Source organism: Arachis hypogaea, chromosome 2, assembly GCF_003086295.3.
Source record: "Arachis hypogaea cultivar Tifrunner chromosome 2, arahy.Tifrunner.gnm2.J5K5, whole genome shotgun sequence".
Taxonomy (NCBI): Eukaryota; Viridiplantae; Streptophyta; class Magnoliopsida; order Fabales; family Fabaceae; genus Arachis; species Arachis hypogaea.
The window spans coordinates 26,420,688-26,440,262 of NC_092037.1; the positions used below are offsets into that span (position 1 = coordinate 26,420,688).

General features: G+C 34.7%; 2 pseudogenes; one reads left to right on the forward strand and one right to left on the reverse strand.

Moving 5' to 3' along the window:
• Window positions 1–6,382: 6,382 nt before the first annotated feature.
• LOC112742002 (GPI mannosyltransferase 1-like) lies at window positions 6,383–9,552 on the forward strand (annotated as a pseudogene).
• Window positions 9,553–10,819: 1,267 nt separating this feature from the next.
• On the reverse strand, window positions 10,820–18,540 carry LOC112723322 (putative pentatricopeptide repeat-containing protein At1g56570; annotated as a pseudogene).
• Between the last annotated feature and the right edge of the window lie 1,035 nt (window positions 18,541–19,575).

Here is a 19,575-nt window from a genome sequence, read left to right on the forward strand (position 1 = left end):
ATCTAGTAGCTTATGTTCACACACAAAATGGGTTAGCAGAATCACTTATTAAACGCCTGCAATTAATTGCTAGACCCTTGCTTATGAGAACAAATCTCCCAACCTCGGTTTGGTGGTATGCTATTTTACATGCCGTAACACTTATTTGTTTGAGGCCAACGAGTTACCATCAGTTCTCTCCTATGCAACTAGCTTTTGGCCAGCAGCCAAATGTTTCCCATTTAAGAATATTTGGGTGTGCGATATATGTTCCTATTGCACCACCTAATTGCACCAAAATGGTACCCCAAAGAAAATTGGGAATATATGTTGGATATGATTCTTCCTCTATAGTGAGGTATCTTGAGATACAAACTAGAGATGTATTTAAAGCCCGGTTTGCGGATTGTCATTTTGATGAATCAAAATTTCCAAAATTAGGGGGAGAGAATAAGCTTCCTGAAAAGGAACTTAACTGGAATGCATCATCATTGATGCATTTAGATCCTCGATCAGGACAATGTGAACTGGAAGTTCAAAAGATTATACATTTGCAAAGAATAGCAAATGAATTGCCTGATACACTTTCCGATACAAAGAGGATAACTAAATCTTATATACCAGCGAAAAATGTTCCAATTCGAATTGATGTCCCAGTAGGACAAGTAGCCACTGAAGCAAATTCACGCCAAAAGCGTGGCAGGCCTGTCGGTTCCAAAGACAAAAATTCTCGAAAGAGAAAAGAGGTAAATAATATTCCTGTTGAAAAAGACATAGTAGAGACACCTGTAGTTGTCCAAAATTCTGATATAATGTTAACGCCAGAAGACGTTCAGGTACCTGAAAATTGTGAAAATGATGAGATCTCGATAAATTATGTCTTTACAGGAGAGAAATGAGACCGAAATAAGACAATTGTCAATGAAATATTTGCATATAATGTGGCATTGAATATCATGCATGAAAATAAGGATCTTGAGCCAAGATCAGTCGAAGAATGTCGACAAATGAATGATTGGCCAAAATGAAAAGAAGCCATGAAGGCTGAGTTAGACTCTCTTGCAAAACGTGAAGTTTTTGGACTTGTAGTCCGTACACCAGAAGATCTAAAACCTGTTGGATACCGATGGGTATTTGTGAGAAAACGAAATGAGAAAAATGAAGTTGAGCGCTACAAAGCTCGACTTGTAGCACAAGGTTTTTCACAAAGGCCCGGTATAGATTACGAAGAAACGTATTCCCCTGTAGTGGATGCGATAACATTGCGTTATTTGGTCAGTTTATCTGCATATCATAAACTACATATGCATTTAATGGATGTGGTAACAGCCTATTTATACGGCTCATTAGATCGGGATATCTATATGAAAGTCCCTGAAGGACTAAAGATATCTAAACCATCCAATGAATATTCGCAAGGGTTATACTCAGTCAAATTGCAAAGATCTTTATATGGTCTAAAGCAATCTGGACGAATGTGGTATAATCGTCTTACTGAGTATCTGGCCAAAAATGGATTTAAGAATGACGATATTTGCCCATGTGTTTTCATAAAGAAAACTACATCTGGGTTCATTATAATTGCTGTGTACGTTGATGATTTAAATATCATTGGGACTTCTAAAGAGATTCCAACAATTATAAAAACTCTAAAAGAAGAGTTTGAGATGAAAGATCTTAGAAGAACTAAATTTTGCCTCGGCTTGTAGATCGAGCATATAAAAAATGGGATCTTTATTCATCAAACAACATACACAAAGAAGATCTTGAAGAGATTTTATATGGATAAGTCACATCCATTAAGTACCCCAATAATCGTAAGATCTTTGGATGTGAAAAAGGATAAATTTCGTCCTAAAGAAGAAAATGAAGATATCCTTGGTCCTGAAGTACCATATCTTAGTGCCATTGGAGCGCTAATGTATCTTGCTAATAATACGCGACCTGACATATCATTCGCGGTGAATTTACTAGCAAGGTATAGTTCCTCTCGAACCAGAAGACATTGGAGTGGAATCAAACAAATCTTTCGATATCTTCATGGAACAGTTGATATGGGATTGTTTTATCCCTATGGATCCAAGTCACAATTAGTTGGCTATGCAGATGCTGGATACTTGTCTGATCCACATAAAGGGAGATCTCAAACAGGATACCTGTTCACATATGGTGGTACAGCTATATCATGGAGGTCCACGAAACAGATGATAGCAGCAACCTCCTCTAATCATGCTGAAATACTGGCGATTCATGAAGCTAGTCGTGAGTATTTTTGGCTGAGGAGTTTGATTCAATATATTCTGTCATCATGTGGACTGCTTGATCATAAGATAGCTCCAACTGTCCTGTTTGAAGATAATACAGCATGCATTGCTCAACTTAAAGGTGGATACATCAAAGGTGATAGAACAAAGCATATTTCTTCCAAATTCTTCTTCACTCATGATCTTCAAAATCAAGGGACAATTGATGTCCAACAGATCCGCTCAAGTGACAACCTGCCAGATTTATTTACAAAGTCACTCCCAAAATCCTCCTTTGAAAGATTGGTACATGAGATTGGGATGCGCCGATTTCGAGACATTAAATGATGTTGGCAAGAGGGGGAGACTGTACTCTTTTTTCCTTGGTCAAGTTTTTTTTCCCATTGGATTTTTCTTGACAAGGTTTTTAATGAGGCAGTCCCCATCACTAAAGGATTTTGTACTCTTTTTCCTTCACTAAAGTTTTTCCCACTGGGTTTTCTTTAGTAAGGTTTTAATGAGGCATAATCCTAAAATGGTCATCTAAGGGGGAGTGTTGTGATAAGTCCAAAAGGACGTGGACGCCCATTTTTCCTATGAGAAATAAAGCTCCCAAGCTAAAATGATAATAAATGGCGTTTTGAATATTTGACTTTATGTATCTATAAAAGGAGGTAAAGCCTCCATCAATTTTACACACAATAACAACAACTGAATATTATTCTCTCTCCCTTTATACACATTGCAATAATAAAAACAAATGCTATTCTCTCTCTCTCTTTACTTTTTATACTCCTTTCTATATATATATATATATATAAATTATTACTGAGCTAATTATTTTAATACTAGAGTCTTCTATTTATACATCTTTATTTTATATATCTTTTATTTTACAACACTATCTATCTATTTTTATTATGTGTTTATCTTTAATGATGCCACATAAACAATTTTGATGATTTGGCAAAACTTAGAAACCAACCAATCATTTTTTAGCAAAAAATTTTAGAAAAATTAAAAGAAAAAATTCTTATTTATTATTATTTATTAAAACATAAAGTACTAATTAAATACAATAAATATACATTAAAAGTGTCATAATAATAATACTTATAAAAATTTCAGTTACAAATATTGAAATTCTACAATTTATATATATTAATAGTATATCTATCTTATTCTTTCAGATAAGTTTAAATTTGACATATTTTTTTACTAAATACATTCAAATATATCATGATTATAAAATTAAGTTATAATTTTATATGATATTTTTGGTATTTTTTATTTTCATTTATTTTTTTAAACTAAAGTAAATTTAAATTTGACACATCTTCTTATTAGGTATATTTAAATATATCATGATTATAAAATTAATATATTATATTTTTAGTATTTCTCATTCTTATTATTTTTTTTAATTATTTTCAAGACAAAAAACACCATATAAAAAGATAAAGTATGACAATTAAAGTAAATAAAAATAACAAATGAAGATGTGATTTTGTATAACTCTAATATAAATAACTTATATCTTTTTTAAAAATATATGAATTCAATTTTTTAAACTAATAAACTATATTTTAATTTATATTGCTTTTAGTTGAATAATTATATAGAATTATACAAATTATCAAATAAATATTCTGCAAATTAGTTTGAATATAAATAATTTAAATTTAATATTAATTTATATATTATCTAATCAATCTCTAAATAATATAATACTTATTAGAATAGTATAATTAATTTACCTCTGCTAACAAGGTATAATATCTCATTAGCCAAAACCCACTTAGAATACAAGTTTCTCCTATTCTTAAGAATCAAATTAATTTGACCTAATACACAACAAACAAATTACTAACCAAAATCCAAATAATCAATGTACAACCTAAAGTTCAAAGTTCAGCAACATCATTACATCCTCAGTCAATCAATAGTACTAAGGAATCTTTTTGCTAGAATAAATGAAGTGGAATGATTCACTTAGGCATGGAAGAAGCCATATTTATGAGTGAAAACTTAGGAACAGTTAAATTCATGTAAAGTTGATAGTTGAGAGTTGTTAAATAATTTAATAGATTTGATTAAATTATTATTTAACAATTCTTAATTATTAACTTCACATAAAATTAATTATATCTGAGTTTCTATATTTTGAAAATTCTTAAAAAAAAATTATCATCAAAGTAAAACTTAGTTCACTATAATTATTTTAAAATATTTTAATGTCTTTTTTAATTATATAAATCATGTAAGATAATTTTTTGTATTAATAAATAATAATATATATTATTTTTAAATTTATGTAAAAAATATAGATTAAAAATAGGTGAGTTCTACCCAACCCTCTTTATTTTAACATGTAAATTACCCCTCGTGACGTGGTATGTTTTAATTGGATGCTTAGTTTTAGTTTGAGTTAATTTAACTCAATAAGAGTTAATATGTTAACTAAAGTAGGATAATTTTGTAATTAAATATTTTTATAAGAGGAATAAATATATAATTTCTATAAATATTAAAAAGTAAAGTTATATTTTTATCAATCATCCCCATTCACAACGAAGGTATGTCCTACAATTATCTGTATTCATATGCTTTAGTTTAATGAGTAAGCTAGCAAATTATTATTTATTTATTTTTTCAACAGATTGCACCTTATGAAGTTTTTCGAATTGAAAAACATGAAAGTTCATCTGTTATCTCCATTCCTCATGAAACTAATGTTGACAAGTTACCTCAAGAGATGATTGAACACAGAAGTTTACCCTCTGATATCATTGTGTGGGAGGATGATTTGGGGGAAGAATGAAAGACTGAATTTTTAATATTTTAGTAAATTATATAATCACCCACTTTGGGCTATAATTTAATTACCAATAGTTTAACCATAGTTAACATAGCAACCAATTAAAAGATGACATGTCACAGAGGGTAAATTACATGTTATTATAGGAAGGGTAGGCTAGAATTTACCTTAAAAATAATATTAAATACGCTGACATAATTGTATTTGAGTGTGTTTAGGTCTTTTTAAAAAAATATTTTTATTTTTTCATTAAGATACATTTAAATAAAAAAAAAAGAACAAGTGCTGATAAATGATGCTGGGTTGGTTTATTTTGTAATGGTTTGGCGAGGTTTAAATTTTTTTAGTTTTATGGTTATTTCTTTGAGCAGTTCTAAATCATTAATCGTTACTTTGTGTTTTGGGCTTGGCATTGGACCCGCATGGATGACCCGACTCGAACAACCAGAACCCGCCCGAAACCATATACACTGAAACCCGAACCATCCTTACTGGTTCCCTGAAACCCGAAACCATAAGGCCCCTTCTGCTTCGTTCCACCCGTTCCTCTTCGCTGCCGTTGAGCTCGAAGATGCCGTCGTTGCCGGAGTGAAAGCTCCGCCGTTGCTGGGTTGTCGTTGCCTTGTCGGAAGCCGCCAGGTTGCCGTCGCTGATGTCGCGCTTTGGTGCCTCCGTTCCTCTTCGTTGACGGTGAAGTAGCAGACCCAACCCAAAGGCTCCTCTGGATCCTCATATTTGCCATAGGAATCTATTGAAATTCTCAGGTAATCCCAGTAACATAACATTCTAAACTGAATTGTCTTTTTCATTTCTCTATTATCAATTTCTCATCTTAAAGTTGTTTCTTAATTGCACCTTAACTGTTTGATAAAATGTCTTGGTGTGTTTGGATATATATGAACTTTAAGCTGCATTGCCTTATTCCAATTGCCGATTAACTATGATAGAAGACTGCAAGTTTAAGAGCACTTTGATGCCAATAGAAGGCAATAGTGGTTAGCAAGGGTGCAACTTTGAACACGCACTTTGGAATGAGTTATTACCACTAGTTCTAAAGTTATAGCTGTTAGCAAGGTGCAACTTTATTTCCGTATAGTTTCTCTGATTCGCATCTAGTACAAGGGCTGCTCCCATTACTGGTGCCATAGGTCGCGATGTTAGCTCCATTGATCCTTAAGGTGATACTAGTTCATTTAAACCAATAATCTTGATTAACAAAACTGAAACAAAATCAAATCATGACAAATTTGAACTGATTGAATTACTAGTTATACTAATTGGATCCCACAGTGCCACAAGAAATGATAAATCATCTGGAAGAGACAAAGGTAGCATCTTCTATTAAAATCCACTGTGGCCATAATGATACTGGCGAAGTCAATGTTTTCAGCTTGTTGCTAAGATATCTGAGGCAACCTTATGTGTACTTGAAGATGTATAGTTGATTAACTGTGTTACTATTGACCATCTTTTTTTAATTTGTCAGTATGATTAATCTTTCAGCTATGCGATCATTGGATTTTACGTCACTGCTTCTATTCTCTGCCATTTTTTGTGTTATTTTAATTATATATGGAGAGTGGCAAGATGCTCATATGGAGGTTAATTATACTGATGTTGATTACCTAGTATTTTCTGATGCTGTGTCTTTAATGGCTTCGGGTGATTCCCCTTATAAGAGGACCACATATCGCTATTCCCCCTTGCTTGCATTTCTTCTCATTCCAAATTCATTAATCCATCGATCTTGGGGAAAGTTTATCTTCTCAGCTTCAGGTATGGATTTAGTTTTGTGCAGATAATTATGTCTTGTGTAGTGTATATTAGATGATGTTTAACATAGATTCTTTTTTTTGTTCAGCCAATTTTTCCTTTTATAGGAAGTAGAAAAATAAAAATTAATTCTTTCAAAATAGAGATGGAACTATATCTTATAGCTTAGGAAAAACTTCAAGTGTACCTGAAATATTGGTGTTCCAGTTATTTTAACCATTAATTTCAATTAATATGTTATATATATTTTTTATAATTTAGATAAACGGTTAAAACAACTGGAACACCGGTGTTTTCGGTACACTTGAAACAATTCCTATAGCTTATTGCATCAGAAATATGGTTATTACAATGTTGGAGTCACAATCATGAGAAATTTCCTATTTAGGCCCCTCTCAGTTATAAATGCTTAGTTAGGATTTAGTATAAATAAATACAAGGAATCAGGTTGAAACAAGAGATGTTTTGTCATTTGGTTATTCTTTTGTAGAGAATGTCAGATCCCTGAATTGAATAAACAATAACAATTTTACACCATTTTTTTTACTTTCTGGTTTCTTCCTATCTCTGTGCCAGTCCTGGTGTTGCCCTTATTTTAACATTTGTAATTAACTACTTTAAATTGAGTCTAGATTAACTTTCTTTATAGAAATCCTGTGTTGAATAATTTTCCAAATGTTAGACCTAACCATAAATATCATGTCTAAAATGCAGATTTGCTGGTGGGATATTTTATCCATTTTATTCTACAGCAGAGGAAGGTACCCAGAAAACTCTGCAACTATTGTGTCATGACATGGCTCTTCAATCCATTTACTTTCACCATAGGGACACGTGGGAACTGTGAACCTGTTGTTTGTGCCATGATATTGTGGATAATTATCTGTCTTATGAAAGGTACAGTTCTACTTCTCTATGATGTAAATAGTGTAATGAGTATAGATTGTCAATCTTTTAATCTGTAATCCTTTCTATGTTCTAACATGTGGCTATTATGTTTGACTTTGATCCACTGGTAGCTATATTTTGGCCATTTATCTTGATATAAGAAAAATCAGTTTTCACAAATAGGTTTTACATTCTGCGTTTCGGTGACTCTTCACAAATATTTTGACCCTAACGTTCAATAAAATGACAAGAATCAATAAAAAAAACAAAGAAATGAATAAATAAAATAGTAAGTCAAATTTTCAATATGTATATAGTAAAAAGCCTGATTTTTATTTTTTTAAATGGACAATTATAATAAGAATCTTCACTTTTTGACCCTGTTCGATTTTAAATATCTCCTTCCAATCATTCTGAAAGCTAAATAAACTGCAGTATATAATTGATGTTGTATTTGGTGGAATAGGGGATCAGAAAACAGCCTTCTAGCTACATTTTAATTCGACTTTTGCCTTTCCTCTGTTGATAATTTATGTTAGAGCCTTGCATTTTTTATTATTAAGTTCAAATTCTGTTGATGCTTCAAAGCAACATATTTTTGTAAAAGGTATACAATATTCGATATTTGCGTGCCTTTTGAAGACTTCATTGTATGCTTTTTTTGTGCCTTATCTTTTTCCTCCCACATTTTACAGGTAATCTGTTGTAGTCAGTATTTTGGTATGGACTTATTGTCCATTTCAGGATTTATCCCATAATTTATGCCATCCCTATTGTCCTGGTTCTAGATCCAAATTTCTTCCCATCCGATCGGAAACTATCCTAGAGAACTGGACTGCTGCTCAAGCAGAAAGACTCAATGATGGGAATTGCTTGTGTTCCTTATATAATCTCTTAAAATGCATATTTACAAGGAAGAGGCTGATGTTTGGACTGGTTTCGGCAGCGGTTTTCTTCTTATTTACTGGTTTGTCCTATTATTTATATGGATGGGGATTCCTACATGAGGCACTACTATACCACCTTACTAGAACAAACCCAAGGCACAACTTCTCCATCTATTTCTATCACATCTATCTTCACTATGGTTATGATATTTCAGTGGTGGAGAAGCTTATCTCATTTTTGCTGCAGTTCATGGTGCAGCTGGTTCTTATTTTATGTTTTGCAAAGGATTTGCCATTCTGTCTATTTGCTCAGACTGTAGCATTCAACAAGGTTTGCACTTAAATTTTCCACAAGTTCTTATTCCCATTTAATTGTTTGCAAGGACTTTGGTATATTAGATTCTTTATATGATGCACAACTTTGTCTCTACTGGGAACTATGTTGTACACTTAAATCATAAAATTAATATACCTTTTGCAATTTGCAAGCGATAACATCTAAAAATATATAATATTTGAAAGAATATTGTGCTATTTTATTCTAGTTTAGAGTAATTAAGTTAATGCTCAAGATCATGAGTGCACTAATAAATGCTTTTTTATTTTGCAGGTGATAACTGCACAGTATTTTGTATGGTTCTTTTGCTTGTTGCCTCTGATATTACCATGGAGCAAAATGAAGCTTAAATGGGATGGCATGCTTTGCATTCTTTCATGGATGGGAGCTCAGGTCCATTGGCTGATGTGGGGTTATCTGCTTGAGTTCAAGGGTATAAACGTATTCTTAGAGCTTTGGGTGGCAAGCTTAGTGTTTCATGCAGCTAATGTTTTCATCCTTACATTGGTTATTCGCCACCATAGATTTTCTTCATTTTTTCAAGTCCAAAATTGTTGCTAAACTTGAATGAGTGACTTTCTAAGTGTCATCTGTCATTAAAAATTCTTATTGTTATTGCTTTCGTTATCTCGGTTTTGCTGCAGTAATTGAACTTCATTAGATTTGGAGGGGAGGTAACCTTGTTAAAATATGGCAATGCATTATGCATCTGCTAATATGCTATCTAAGAACCCTTGCTGAAGTCTAGCTCTCTAGAAAGACACTCCAACAGATGGTTCTAAACCGCCGGAAAAGTATCCCACTGAAAACCCACACTGCCTAACCTGCCGGAACAATCATACATATACAAGACGAGACAATGCATCGATTCAAGAACTAGAAATTTAACTTTATCTGCAAGTATTATTGTTAAATTCCATAAGAGGCCAAAACTTTTTTTGGCCCTATACAAATGTCACTAACAACGTGTTTGATCGTCTATTTCATGAAACCCTAGAATCACATACAGCCCATTAGAAAAGCATACAGAGCCAGCTTTCATCATTGTGTTCTTAGCAAGATACTATCACATATAAGCATAAATCACCATACATCAGAACCAAACTACTGAATAGAAAATGATATAAGGTCTGAATCAAATGAGATGGAAAGAAGCGATGTAAGGTTGCACATGGGGGGCATCTCTAACCTGCATCAGAAGGTACAATTTGAATTCTGGTGGTAGTTCCTCTTCAGAATACAAGCGATCAGAGAAATATATCCTTCTCAGGCAACAGTTTGCATGCACTTGAACCCGCAGCGTCTCCATATAATTTGTGCCATATGCTCTCTTCGTGAAATCCGCTAAGTTCAACTGGATTTGATTCAACCTATCATCCATTCTAAGCGGCATGGTGCAAATGTATGGCTTTATTCTAGTGACAGCCTGTAACATACAAAATAGTTCATCACTTTGGATGCATATCTGAACAGTAATTCATACAGAACAAGGCATCTATGCTTGAAGATGCAAGGTGTTTACTTCCGAAAACCGGTGACCATGAGATTTGCTTTCAAAGAAAATGCAACAGTATAAATAAGCAAATATATCTTTTTAGTAGTAATTATCATCATCATTATCATTGATTGAGCTTAAAAATGATCGCTTGGTATTAAATAACTGCCTCTAACAAGCTATTGAATCACTAAAACATCAAAAATCCCGTATAAAAAATTAATAACAATAGCTAAAAAAAATCAAAATATGTGCAATATGCACATAACAAGAAGGGTATTTTTTACCCATTGCATACATGTATGAATGGCATAAAACAAGGAGTGTGATTCCTAATTTCATTTCCCCATCAAATCACAATCAGAATGAGACAGTCATCCCTATTCAGTAATAAGTAATAACTAATAACTACCTCTTTCATCTTTCTTGATCAGCATCAAATATCATTTGATTCTAAGTATACAAATATCTAAGCTCACAAATCTCATGCAAAATTCGTTGCCATTATTTGCCTTCCTCTTTAGTCTGTAGCATTTGTAGAGCTTAGGACCCTGGCTTGTTAGCAACTTAGCAATGCAAGAAAGGAAACAATTTTCGTTTTGTTTGCTGTTGGAAAGATTCCACATCTTCCTACTTTTGTCTTCTCTCTTCCAATAAATTATTCTTGCGTCCCTGAGAGCAAGAAAGAACAGAACTTAATCAAAAGATAACCTGCTCTTCTTCCAATTGATTTTCTGTTGATTTGTATTTTCTAAACTAATCGAAGCAACTCTCTCTGCTAAAACATGTAAAATGCCGGACTCTTTCCGGTTTCTTATGAACAAGTTGATTGAGATAGCAAGAATTGAACCAAATGAGCTGCTATGAACAGCTGAGCATTCGGCAATGACATATTAACCATATGGCTTGTGTTCAAACCTCATTTTCTTGGTCATGTACAAAGCAATCTAAGCCAAGTGTATATCCAAAATCTTTCATATGCGTAATCAATACTTCCAAAACTTCAACAATCTGCTCATTTGAAGAAACAAATTCACCTCCAACAACAAAACTGTAAACCTGGTTTTTCAATTCAATCCAGCTCATCCCTGCCTCTTTCTTATTTTTAATACCTCTCATAAGCTTCCTTAAGCAGGCAACACCAGTCCAGTTACCTTCAGCAGCAAAAAAATTTGATAAAAGCACATAAGTTCCTGCCCTATTTGGCTTCATTTCCAACATCCTTGAAGCTGCCAGTTTGCCTATACTTGGTTGTTTATGAGCTTTACAAGCCCCAAGAAGGGCAACCCATATACATTCATCCGGCTTAAAAGGAATATTCTCTATTAGTTGATAAGCTTCCTTTACTCTACCAGCACGCCCAAGCAGATCGACTACACATCCATATATCTCTTGATCGGGTGCAACATTATAAAATCTTGTCAATAGTCTAAAATATCTCAGGCCCTCGTCCACTAGTCCGGCATGGCTACAAGCACTCAGAACTGCCATGAACACTATCCTATCAGGTTTGATACCTGATCTGACCATCTCATTGAATAATTTAGTAGCTTCTTTTCCATGCCCATGAGCCCCATATCCAATCATCATGGAAGTCCAGGAGACCAAATTTTTGCATGGCAATTTGGCTAAATATTTTATGTGAATCTGTTATGTTTCCACACTTTCCATACATGTCAATAAGGGCATTGGATAATGCCAAGTTGTTATTGAAGCCTCTACGAAAAATTCCTCTATGAAGCTGCTGCCCACAATACAGAAATGCTAAGTTACCACATGCAGCTACCACACTGGTGAATGTGAAGCAATTTGGACTAAAACCTTCAGATACCATTTGAGAAAAGATGCAGAATGATTGTTTAGGATCCAATGTCTCAAAACCAGCTATCAAGGTATTCCATGTGATAGTATCTTTTTGACTTATTTCAAAGAATAATTGCTTTGCCTCACATGCTGAACAAGACTTGAAATACATGTCCAGTATAGAATTCATGACAGGAAGATTGGACTCAAATCCATGATTAATCACTGCAGCATGTACCTGCTTGCCCAAATTACCCAAGCCAGTAGATGCACAAGCTCTAACAGCAATTGAAAAGCTGAAGGGGCTCAGCTCTCCTTCCTCCTGTTTATCGCCAAGGAAATATGAAAACTCCATTATACTGAGCTAGTCTCTACCAAGAATTTTAATGTTTTCCTTGAAGTTCCCCTAAGGTGAGTTTATCTCGCAAATGAGAAAATTAGAGGTTACAATTGAAGTGTTTGAATGTATTATGTGATAAAATGTACAGGGAATCAGCCTCTTTATAGAGGAATTACAGAAATAGAAATAACTAGAAAATAGGAAAGAAAGGAAAAATACTAGCCTAAAATAAAGGAAAGATTTCTAATCATAAAATCCCTAAAATTAAGCTAAACCTAAAAAGGAAAAGATTTATAATTAATTCTATTTACATAAAAGATTCAAGAAAGGAATTAGGAATTTGATTTTGATTTGATCTAGTCAACACTCCTCCTCAAGCTGGCTTGAAGATATCATTCATTGACAGCTTGCTTATTATGCTATCAAGAGTCTTCTTGGGTAATCCTTTAGTTAGAACATCTGCTAATTGTTCCGTAGTTGGAACATAGGAGATGCAAATCTGTCCTCTCTCAATCTTTTCCCTGATAAAATGCTTGTCAACTTCAACATGTTTAGTTCTATCATGTAACACTGGATTATGAGAAATGGAAATTGCAGATTTGTTGTCACAATACAACCTCATTGGTGGAGAAATGGAAACTTTTAGTTCTTGTAGGATTTTCTCTACCCATAGTGCTTCACATATTCCATGAGCCACTGCTCTAAACTCAGCTTCTGCACTACTTCGTGCCACAACACTCTGTTTTTTACTCCTCCAACTAACCAGGTTTCCGCCAACAAAAGTACAATACCCAGATGTTGACCTTCTATCCATGACATTCCCAGCCCAATCTGCATCTGTATAAGCTTCTACTTGAAGATGTCCATGCTTTTTATAGAGTAATCCTTTCCCAGGCGACCCTTTCAAGTACCTTAAGATTCTAAAGACAGCATCCATGTGTTCTTGACCAGGTGAATGCATAAACTGGCTTACCATGCTCACAGCAAAGGCTATATCCGGGCGTGTATGGGATAAATAGATTAGCCTCCCTACCAACCGCTGATATCTCCCTTTGTCCATTACATTTTCTGGTTCAGCTGGCTTCAATTTTAAGTTGGGCTCTATAGGTGTTTCAGCAGCTTTACAACCAAGTAATCCCGTCTCTTTTAAAAGATCTAGGATGTACTTTCGTTGGTTCATAAAAATGCCTTCCTTAGACCTTGCAAATTCAATTCCAAGGAAGTATTTTAATGAGCCAAGGTCTTTGATTTCAAATGCTTTGGCAAGCTTCTCCTTCAAGTCTTTTAGCTCCCAAAAATCATCACCTGTCAGAATAATGTCATCCACATATACAATTAAGATGGCAGTTTTATTAGCTGCTGAATGCTTATAGAAAAGTGTATGGTCAGCTTGGCTTTGAGTATAACCAAGTCCCTTCACCACCATTCCAAGTCGTTCAAACCAAGCTCTTGGGGATTGTTTCAATCCATAGAGAGATTTCTTTAGGTTGCACACTTTGTTCCTCCCTAGTTCAGCTTCAAATCCAGGTGGAAGTTTCATGAACACCTCTTCCTCTAGTTCCCCATTCAGGAAAGCATTCTTTATATCCAATTGATGTAAAGGCCAATTGTAATTCGCAGCAAGAGATAAGAGAATCCGCACAGAACTGAGTTTGGCAACTGGAGCAAAAGTCTCTCGATAGTCTACTCCATAGGTTTGTGTATATCCCCTAGCTACTAACCTAGCCTTATACCTCTCTATGCTTCCATCAGCATTGCACTTGATGGTAAAAACCCACCTGCAACCAACCAATTTTGTATTCTGTGGCAGATCTACAATCTCCCAAGTTTTATTTTTCTTGAGTGCATGCCACTCTTCCATCACTGCTAATTTCCAGTTGGGATCATCTAGTGCTTCCTCTATATTCCTAGGCTCAAACAGATTTGTAATTTTAGAAGTAAAAGCTCGATGTTTTTGAGAGAGATTTTGGTAAGAGACATAATTGGAAATAGGATGGTTGGTGCTGTTTTTGAGTACTTTTTTGGTGCAGGTTCTGGTTTCTTTCCTAAGGGCTATTGGCAAATTATTATTAGAAGTGATAATTTCAGATTTACCTGGAAGTTCCTGAAGTACTATAGTTGGGCCGTCTTCCGGGTTTTCAGATTGGGTTGGTACAGAGATGATGGGCTGTTCTCTAGTCTTCTTGGGATATTTCCGAACATAACACCGAAGCTCCTTTTCTTGTGGTATTTCTTTTCCTGTTTGGATTCCAACTAATTCTGGCACAATTTCAGAATTGGTTTTCACATCTTGTTTTGCAGTTGTTTCAGAATTTACTTGATTAGTGGAAGTTGTATCCTCAATATGTAGGATAGGAGTGGGTAAATGTTCATGCAAAAAATTTTCTTCCCTTAGACTCTCCCCCTGAAGAGAATTCTTTTGAAAAAAGGTTTCATGTTCCAAAAAAGTAACATCCATACTTACATGAAATTTCTTGGTGTGTGGATTGAAACATTTATAACCCTTTTGACTTGGGGAATAGCCAATAAAAATGCATTTTTCTGCCCTTGGATCAAGTTTACTTCGATATGAAGGTGTATGTAAAAACACAGTGCAACCAAATACTTTTAAAGGTAAGTCAGAATGCAACCTACATGCTGGAAAATTCTTTTTAAAAGTATCCAACGGTGTGCAGTAATTTAACACACGTGTGGGCATTCGATTTATGAGATAGGCTGCTGTTAGAACAGCATCTCCCCATAAATACTTTGGAACATTACCCTCAAACATAATGGCACGTGCTACTTCAAGAAGGTGTTTATTCTTCCTTTCAGCAATGCCATTTTGTTGGGGTGTATTGGGGCATGTAGATTGATGTTGAATACCTTTCTTTTGAAGAAATTCACCAAGATTTTTATTAAAGTATTCAGTGCCATTATCACTTCTTAATATTGAAATTTTTGTGTCAAATTGTGTTTCTACCATTGTTGAAAAACACTGAAAAATTTTAGAAACCTCAGATTTTTCATGCATGAGATAGATCCAACATAGTCGTGTGTGGTCATCGATAAAAGTTACAAACCATTTTTTTCCAAATTGAGTTGTTATTTTTGATGGACCCCATACATCACTATGAATCAAGTGGAAAGGTTTAGATGCATGATAAGGTTGAGAGTAATAAGGAGCTCTATGGCTTTTTGAACGAATACAACTTTCACATTTAAGTAAGGAAGAATCAATATTTTTAAACAAACTTGGAAACAAATGTTTGAGATATGGAAAACTAGGGTGTCCTAGTCTATTGTGCCAGAGAATTATTTGGTCCTTTATAGGCATAGAACTTATACCACTAAATCCTTGAGCTATTTTATCCTCTGAAATATCCTCAAAGTGATAAAGCCCATCCATCATCTTAGCACTGCCAATCATCTTCCCCGAAGTCCGGTCCTGAAAAATACCATGAGTGTCAAAGAATGTCACAGCACAATTGGAATCCTTGCAGATCTTACTAATAGAGAGAAGATTACAAGAAAGCTTTGGTACATGTAGGACATTTCTTAGGTCAATATTTTTGGACAGTTTAATTGTACCTTTTCCAGCAATAGATGAAAAACTACCATCAGCAACTCTAATTTTTTCATTTTCAAAGCAAGGAGAATAAGTTTTAAATAAAGGGGAGAGGCTGGTCATATGGTCAGATGCACCTGAATCGACAATCCATGGTGCATTCAAGTTTGAGGTGCAGTTAAGGGACATAGGAATACTAAAATTACCTGTTTGAGCCAAAGAACCACTAGGAGTACTAGATACAGAACTGGAATTTAACAGCCTTATGAGCTGCTCAACCTGTTCCTTACTCAATGATGATTTTTCAGCCTCATGAGCAGTTGGGGTAGAGCGTATTTTGGGACCAGGTTTGCTGCCTTTAAGATGTGCTGGTTTTCCATGAATCTTCCAGCAGGTTTCTCGGGTGTGACGGGGTTTATTGCAGTGGTCACACCAAAGATTGGAGGGGTGCTTCTGATTTGATGAACTTTTAAGTGCAGCAGGTTCCACTAAAAGTGCATTAGACTCCAAAGAGGTCTGTTCAGTCTTGCATTTTCCCATCATCACAGCTCTACGAGTTTCCTCTCTTCTAACTTCAGCAAATACTTCTCCAATTGAGGGTAGGATTGCTCTTCCAATAATTCTGCCACGAACTTCATCTAGCTCCACGTTGAGGCCTGCAAGAAACTGGAATATCCTCCCTTCTTCCACTGTTTGTTGGTGGTGTTTGGCATCAGCGGCTGAATTCCACTTGTAGTTATTGAAGTGGTCAAGATCCTGCCACACCCGCTTCAATGTGTGGAAATATTTAGTGACATTGTCACTCCCTTGTTGAATTTCTCTAGCTTTTAGAGTAAGTTCATAAATCTGGGATTTATTCCCAAGATCAGAGCACATCTCCTTGACACTATCCCACAATTCTTTGGCTGTGGTATAGTACATGTAGTTACTGCTGATATCCTCCTCCATTGAGTTCACCAGCCATGTCATCACCATGGAATTTTCGGTATCCCACACATGATATTGTGGGTCAGTGATGTTAGGCTGGCTTCGCTCACCAGTGAGATATCCAATCTTTCCTCTTCCACGGATATACATCTGAACTGATTGAGACCACCTAAGATAATTTGACCCATTGAGTCGAAATGTGGTGATCTGAAATGAATGGGAGTCACCACTAACTAGTACCCGTTGCTCAGATTTTAAATCTGATGGAGTATGAGTGGTGTTCTCCTTCTGTTCAGGATTAATGACTGAGGAACTGTCAGCCATAGCTATAAATCAGAGGCACAGTGCAGAGATCCTGCTCTGATACCAAATTGAAGTGTTTGAATGTATTATGTGATAAAATGTACAGGGAATCAGCCTCTTTATAGAGGAATTACAGAAATAGAAATAACTAGAAAATAGGAAAGAAAGGAAAAATACTAGCCTAAAATAAAGAAAAGATTTCTAATCATAAAATCCCTAAAATTAAGCTAAACCTAAAAAGGAAAAGATTTATAATTAATTCTATTTACATAAAAGATTCAAGAAAGGAATTAGGAATTTGATTTTGATTTGATCTAGTCAACAGTTACCTACTCTTAATCAATAAATGGTTAATGATTGTGGTTACCTCCTTAGTTTATCACCTTAGAGGAGCCTTAATCTTAACAGAATACATGAGTTTTGTGGATGGAACAAAGTGGTAGAAATCTCACAGCATCCGTTATATGAATACACAATTTAACATTTTGTTGAAAAGAAAAAAAAATGTGTTCTCTGTTGCTTTTCTTTGCTGCTATGAGACCCATCGTTTTGAGTAAAACAAACATGGATTTGGAACCAGAAAGTGGGAACCTACCAGAAGCATTTGGCGGAAAGCTCGAAGGCCACCATAAGCATCTCCTCTATGAGTATATCCAGTTATCAACGTTGTTCATGAGACAGCATTCTTGTTAAGGATACTCTCAAAAACCATTCTTGCACTGTCCATGCTACTGTGGCATACACATCCATTAGCGCATTATCAACATATATGGATGACCCTTGAGTACCATTCTTTATAGCCAACCCATGAACCAACTTCCCACACAAAAGGGCACTCAGCCCCTTACATGTCTTCAAAACTGCAGACAAGGTGAACTCGTTAGACCGCGTCCCGTATCTCAACATCTCACAGAACACGCTCCACGCACGACCATGGTGGTTGCAGGAATTGTAGCCAGTAATCATAGCAGTCCAAGTGACAACATCTCTATGTGACATTTCATCAAACAGCATGCGTGCTTCTTCAATGGACCCCATATCAAAATATGATTTGATGAGATCAGTGGCTAAACCGCAAATGTCTTTGGGGCAAAACGGTGCAATAGAATTCAATTGGGTGTCATCGGCAAGAGAGTTATGGACAATGGTGGGGATGGGCCGGAAATGGGTTGGGGACAATAACTTCCTAGTACTAGTCATCATCTGCGTCCTTGTTTATGAAGAGTGACCATAGAAAAAGTTGTTTATTTTTTCAGCATAAGATGATAGAAAAAGTTCTTCATTTTTTCCGTGTAAGATGAAGCAAATAATGACGAAATGTCAACAAAAATGGTTTAATTAATTGGGAGACTGACTTGAACCTAAAGAGCAAAAAGAAGCAGGTAGTTGTAGACTTGTAGTACAGACAGTACCTGTTTGTGAAAGCATGTTTAACGGTTAGGGATGTGTATAACAGCATAAGGAATACCTAAACTTTAGTTATCGCGTCACTAGTTCAAATTTGGGTGATTAGTTCAACTAGTTAATCTGGTTATAATTAAATAATTATATATATGTTGTGATAAGGATACTATCACACCTTATCTGGATGCTCATTTTTTATAAGGTGTAGTTTTTTAAGGATGACTATTATTTAATATGATCTTGAAAAACTACTCATGTACATATATAAATAGGCTTAATCCTTTGAGTATTATACGGAAGAAAAAAACAATAATAAAACAAAAGCAAATGCTATTCTATCTCTCTTTACTTTTTATATTTCTTTCTATCTTTATATATATACTTATGTAATTCTCTCTCTATTTACTTTTTATACTTCTTTCTATCTTTGTATATATATATATATATATATATAAATTATTATTGAGCTAATTATTTTAATACTAGAGTCTTCTATTTATACATCTTTATTTTATATATCTTTTATTTTACAACACGTTATCAGCACGAGACTCTGATCAAATTTTTAGGAAGACTCAGGTAACAAATTTTCATTATGTCGAAGCTCTCTCATCTTGAATTCAATGCTCTTGATATATCTGGAAACAATTATTTATCATGGATACTAGATGCTGAAATCCATCTTGATTCAATGGATCTTGGAGATACCATTAAGGCTGAAAATAATGCATCCTAGAAGGATAAATCCAAAGCCATGATTTTTCTCCGTCGTCATCTTGACGAAGGATTGAAAAATGAATATCTCACATTAAAAGATTCTGCAGATCTTTG